The sequence below is a fragment of the Tenrec ecaudatus genome, chromosome 11, assembly GCF_050624435.1.
Source record: "Tenrec ecaudatus isolate mTenEca1 chromosome 11, mTenEca1.hap1, whole genome shotgun sequence".
Lineage (NCBI taxonomy): Eukaryota > Metazoa > Chordata > Mammalia > Afrosoricida > Tenrecidae > Tenrec > Tenrec ecaudatus.
Window position 1 is genome coordinate 42319292 of NC_134540.1, and position 6599 is coordinate 42325890.

The following is a 6599-nucleotide window of genomic DNA, read 5'->3' on the forward strand; positions in this document are numbered from 1 at the left end:
CAGGTGAATCCTATCAGTATCTTCCCGCACCTCCTTACCAGACCCATGCAAGAACAGGTTATTTCATGGGAGTTAGAGACTCTGCCTCTAAAATCCATATTAAATAATTATCTGTCCCCAGAATGATAAAAATGCCATTGTTCTATAACTTGTACATCCTATTGAGTCATCTTTCTTTGGAATTGGTAAATTCTGCCAGCCAGTTGATAAGGACATATGCAATTTCTTGGCATAGGTCACAGGGTGCTTCCATTGTTTCATCAGCTTGCTAAACATTTCAGTTGGGATTCCATCAGCTAAAAGTTTAAGCTAATGCTTTCAGTGTAGCTTACACTTCTGCCTTCAGTACCATTAGTCCATGAGCCTATGCTACCTCTTGAAATGGTTGAATGTTAAATAGTGATTTTTAGAACAGTCTCTCTGTGTATTCTTCCAACTTCTATTGATGTTTCCAAAATCATTTAATCTTTTACCTATGGATTATGTCAATACTGCATTTGAAATGTGAATTTTTTATAGTACTTTAATTTTGAGATTTACTGAGCATATTTTTTTATTTTTGGATGTCTAACCGTAGATTAAGGGATTAAATTATGTTCCTTTTCAAGGCTTTTTGTTTCAACAACAAGAAAAGTCTGACATGACAATATCAGTACTGTAGGGTATGAGGTAAGATTTCTCAACAAAATTCTTGTAAGATACTCCACCCCTGTGTGCCTTCAGAGAATGAGCAAGTGCATTATCATGATGATAAAATTTCCTGACATTATTTTCCTGGCTTTTTCCTTCCCCCTGCAGTTTCCTGCTATCTTGAAACTTCCTAATAAGCCCTTGAGTTCGCCTTGTGTCCTTAAAGGAATTCCATCAGCATTACCCCATTGGGATCCTAAAGTCTTCTGAGCTGCTTTGTGTCACAAAAATGTCACTGACCCAGCCGACCCACTGAGGGGGGAAAAAAAGAAAACATTTTTTCCAGTTGTGTCATATTATTTCCTTGTTTCAGCTGTTCCATTGGCATGTAATTCACATATCGTACAATTCATTAGTTCCATCACATGGAGAAGAGCTGTACAATCACCACCACAGTCGGTTTTAGAACCTTGCCTTTCAAGGCTCCCTAAAGCGTCTAAGGACAAGCGTACCATTGAGAGAATGTTCTGTAGCCATCTACTGACCGAAGAAACACTTGGCAACACATTTTGTTTGCAGTGAAACTGTGCACACTAGAACTAGAACCCTGATTACTTACCTGGCAGGGGAGATACCATGATAATGAAGGTGGTTTTCCCAGGGCGAGGCTCACCCATTGCACTCCGGGTGTGCTGACCCCTGAGATTTGCCCAAATGTGGGAAACTCCACTGCCTAATTGGCGGCAGTGGGGGACTGCTTTCATGCTCTCCCCTGATATGGTGTTTGCGATGAAAGATCTTTCGTCCCGTTCATAAAATTTAAAAAAAATATGATTTTTGATATATGTGCACATATACATTTAGCACCACGAGTTGTTATCAAGTTGATTGTGACCCACGGTGCTTTCATGTGTGGCACAGTAAGCCCATGCTCTATGTAGGGTCCACTGGCTTATTGCTCCGAAGTAGATGGCAAAGCCTCCCTTCGGAGGTGCACAGTCTAGAGTCTGTTTAGCAGATGAGCATGCTAATCATTTTCACCACCCATGTACTCCATGTTCAGCTAACGATACCCACTAGTAGAATTTGTAATAGCCCCACACCAGGAACTTCCAAAGAATCTATTTCAGATAGAATGAATATATGAATTACCCTATTTATATTCACACAACATGTCATTTAAAGCAAGAACTGATGAATAAAGGATGAATTTCCAAATCTAATGTTAAAATAACCCATACATTTTGGAGGAAATATAACCAGAATACATACTCTGTAGTCAGGGACATACAAAGACTTCCTACTGCTGACTTCGGACACACAACCGAGTGGAAACAATCATTGGATAACGACATCATGGTTGGTCCAATAGAATGGCAGTGATAAACAGGAGAACCCTCAGAAAAACAGCGTGACTAAGCTCCGAAGTTGGTTATAGCAACAATCGAGAGACAGACGCCATTGTGTTCTGCGACGCATAAAGTTGGTCTGAGTAGGCGCCAATTTACCAGCACCTCAAAACAACACAATGTTGAGCTACAGAAACCGGAGACCAGAGTCCTTACTGTATATTTTCATATGTACAAAATTTGAAATGATAAGATTTGCTGATTTAATGAAAGGAACAGTGCCTAAATGAGATTCTCATAATAAATGATTTTATCAGTAGTTATATCCGGGTGATGTTCTATTAAAATATGATCCAACAATATGTTTGTAAATTATGCACTTTAAATATGTATATATATTACTGAAAAATTCACACTCACCTACATAAATAAGTAAATCAGGAAGCGTTAATTTACAATACGAGTCAAATTTGCATGGAAATGATCTTTCTCACTTCCTTTAATTGCTACCCTTACGTTTCTCTTATAATAGATATAAAGACCTTAACACTTTTCCTTTCTTCAAGTATATGCCTACATACATTTATTTATACATCTCTTTCATTCACAGGCCTAACAGATAATGTATTGGTTTGTTTAAAATAATTGAAATTAGGTTTTTCCAATCACTTAAGGAAAACTTTGAAAGGACAATTATTTGAACATTAAAAATCAAAAAATAATTTCCTTTGCTTAGCATTTGTAAAAGGTAATTGTCTCATACATCATTGTGTAAATTATACTAGCAAAATAATTAGTGATAGATCATCATTTGAGTGAATGAATATTGATAAAAATAATTAGTAGAGAAAAATGTATGTAGCATAAATTTCACTAAGTCTAATATTTTTATGTAGCAAACAAAACTCCATAATTAAAATTGGTGATCGCTTTAATAATGAAATATCTTACAAATCTATATCATACATATAAAATCTTTATTCTCCTCCATGCTCTGCAGCTTTGTCTTCTTTTGGATTTTCTGAAAATATAGAGGAAACAGTGACTGATAGCAGCTGTGTAGCTGGATGAAGTGTAATCTTTGAATTAGATCAATGCGACATGCAAAATTTTCCATAAAATCATATACATGATATTTCAAAATTTAACCACCAGGAAGAAGTGAAATATGCAGTAACCCACCAATAACCCTAGGGGTATGTGAGCAGTTTCCTTAATTTCACCACTCATGGGTCTTTGATTTTCTATGCACTGCTTTTTAGCATTCAAACCTAGGGTGCTTATTACATCCTTGGCAATCAAAACTCGACAGTTCTCTAAAATAAATGTCCCTAGTTATAATCATACCAACCATATGAATACTATTAAAGTACTCAACTAAAACAGGCAAACAAAACACACAGCCATTCAAGAGCTTGACATGTTTTGAAAACAATATTAAATACTGAAATAATATTTAAAACCTATTTGTCAATGTTAATGTACAAGCAAATTCTGCACTTATTTATGTATCAATTAAAATTATAACAAATGTGAGATCTAAGCATAATGGAAATGTGGTCATTTACTCTGAAGCATGCATACATGGAAGAAAATAGCTTGTTTGACAAATCAGTTCTTTTTTAAGTCTGATGCATCATAGATACTTTTTTTTACTAACCAATGTTATTTATAAGCACAATTATGATACATTCTAATGAATATAATATTTCAAACATCTGAGATAAATATTTGCTGTGCTGACTCACTTATTGTTTAATAAAAATGTAATGGTAGTATCATTCAGTCATTTCCAGAGTTGGAACACTAGATGACTCTGACTCATGGGGACCCTACAAAACAGAGCAGAGCTCCACTGTGGGGCTCCTGGGGCAGTAAAACTTTACAGAAAGCCTCATCGTTCTCGTTCTCCCATGTCGGTTTGACCTACTCTCTTTGGGTTTTTCAGGCCAATAAGTAACTCTCTGTCGCCACCAGCATTATTTTTACATACAGAAGAGATGAGTTGCTAGTTTATAAGATATCACTACATTATCAAAAATAAGCGAAGCCAGTGTAACAGATCTCTGTCTACCTCACTATATCACCTGCAATGACAATGAAATATGAATGGAAATACATTGGATTAGATTGTAAGCATTAGGAGAAGTGTTATGTTCAAGGATTTTGTGCCAATATTGGTGCATGCAGAAATGTTGCATAAATGTTTAATAAGTCAGTGATACAAATATGAATCTACTAATATGCCCTAAACCGTAATATGCAAGCCTATCAGATGCTACATAAGTGTAAAGAAGTGTCATTTCTGGGATTCAAAAATTTTCTCCCTGATGTATAACAATAAAATCATAATAAGCTGAGAAAATAGACTTCACTGGAACATCTTATCTTGTCGATGGTCAGATTTCTATTTTATTTGTATGTTTGTAAAAACAGAACCTAGTAATTTTTAACTGTAAACTTTTACTCAGCGTTCTTCTGTGGTGCTAATAATACTGTGCAGGACTATTTGTAAAAATGTGGGGAGATCATTTATTACCAGAGGCACATTGGTATAAAGGCACAGTCACCTACTTTAGAAATGTCCCATTGAAAACCCAGTGGTGTCCAGTTTCTCTCAGACACAGGGAATTGTCACCGTCAGAGCTGACTTGAAGATTTATTTCTCTCCTCTCCCTCTTTTCTATCCCTCTCTCCTCCACACTCCCTGCACAGCCTGCACACCCCCTCCCCAGTTTTGTGATTTTTACATCAGTGGATAAAGATGCTAATGGAGATTCTGGACATATTTTTAAGAGAGAGTGAACAAAATAGTCTAATAACTTAGTGAGGTGTGAGAGAGAAATTGTATGTTTTCCATTTTGGTTTATCTGGCCTTGCAACATTGAACCCAAACCAAAGACATCTAGCTGATTCCAACTTACAGCAACTTGATACAGCATTTCAAAAACTGTACATGTCAAAGGAGCCTCATCTTTGCCTTCAGAGTGGCTGGTGTGTTTGTACCAGGAACCTTCCGTTTAGCAGACCAACACTTACCCCACAATGCCAGCAGAGCTCCTTTCTAACATTGGAAGAATAGACACATGTATTAATATTTCAAAAGCCGGTGTGAAACAGGTTTTAAAAAGAGGATCAAGAACTTAATTTAAAATATGTTAACATTAAGCAAGCTGCCTGTAGTGGGTTTAATGGTTATCCAAGTTCCTAATTAGTTGACATGTTAAAAGACACATCCAAACAACACTCAATTTTTTTAAAAAAAGTTGTCCATGCAAGTATGTTTGAATTATACAGAAAGATAGGATAGCAGAAGATTATTTTTATAATCACACAAAATTCATTGATATAAATGGGAAAAGCAAATTTGAACTCATGTATAAATCTTACAATGCCTCAATTTTCTTTATTAGAACATCAACTAAATTTTACCATTTTTCAGGATATCTGAATGACAGCCAGATGATTTATATTGGAATAAATTGCTCTTATTAAATGTGTAGAAATATGAAATGAATATTTCTTGAAATGCATACATGAATTTAAATGAATTTCCAAAACAGCAAGTATATATCATTTCTCACTATTTCACTATAGTGATATGAAGTCAATTTGATTTCCCAGCTGAATGAACACTCTCACACCCTTTTACACATGCAATGAATGAATGAATGGGTTGTAATTTATAAACTATGTAGTTGTCACTAGGGTAAGGATTGGAGTTATATATAAGTGTATACATTTTTTATTTCATTAAAATTATATTCCAGTCACTTTCAATAAATGTTACATTCATTTCCCATTACTGTTTGTTTGACTAAATGAGGAGACTTTAAAACTTTTCTTTATTAGGTTTGCTTTGGGAAAATAAAAGTTTCTTTTAAATAAGAATACTATAAATGGAAAACAATAAACTTTGACTTTAAAAGGGTTATTTAAATAATTCTATTCTTATAGATTAAATAAAGAAATGCAACACAATATTAAAGAACAAAATCCAAACCTCTCTACTTACTATTTGAAATGAAGTTTTCCACTTGTGCTTTCTTTTGGCCCTTGAAGAGTCTCTATGGACAGACTGTTGAGCATCATTTACAGATATGTACATGGTGCCAGAAGAGGCAGAGAATGTTTCTCCTGAAACACCTTTTGAATAATACATAATGAAATGCAAGTTCATCAACTCCTGGGTGATTACTGAACGCATTTGAATTGTAGGCTATCATTTTAAAGAGCAGAACTGAGGCATGATTAATACAATATCAGGCAAAGGAATGTTTGACACATGATATGATGTGTTCTATTATGACATAAAATCTGTCCTGAATTTTGAATATTCTGGTTTAATCATTGAAGATAATTATCTGAATTATCGATAAAGGTATTTCTCACTAACAGCACCTTACATCAGAAAGCGTTGAGGTTCTAATAAAATGCTTGCCTGTCATGCAGGTAACAGGAATACCACACCACGAGGACTGTGCTGTGACTGCTGCATGTTACTCACTGCTTCAGCCCCTCTCCAAGTCTCTGCCTCCTCTTCTTTAAAACTCCAAGTTACCTAAAAATCCATATTTACAAAACAGCAGAGTAATGATATGTGAAAGCGTATAAATATTT

At 35.1% G+C, this 6599-nt stretch overlaps 1 non-coding gene across 1 annotated transcript; it reads left to right on the plus strand.

Moving 5' to 3' along the window:
• Positions 1-1241: 1241 nt before the first annotated feature.
• Positions 1242-1405, plus strand: LOC142461781 (U1 spliceosomal RNA). The gene has a single exon (XR_012786978.1). It is a non-coding gene; the product is annotated as a U1 spliceosomal RNA (small nuclear RNA).
• The last annotated feature ends 5194 nt before the right edge of the window (positions 1406-6599 follow it).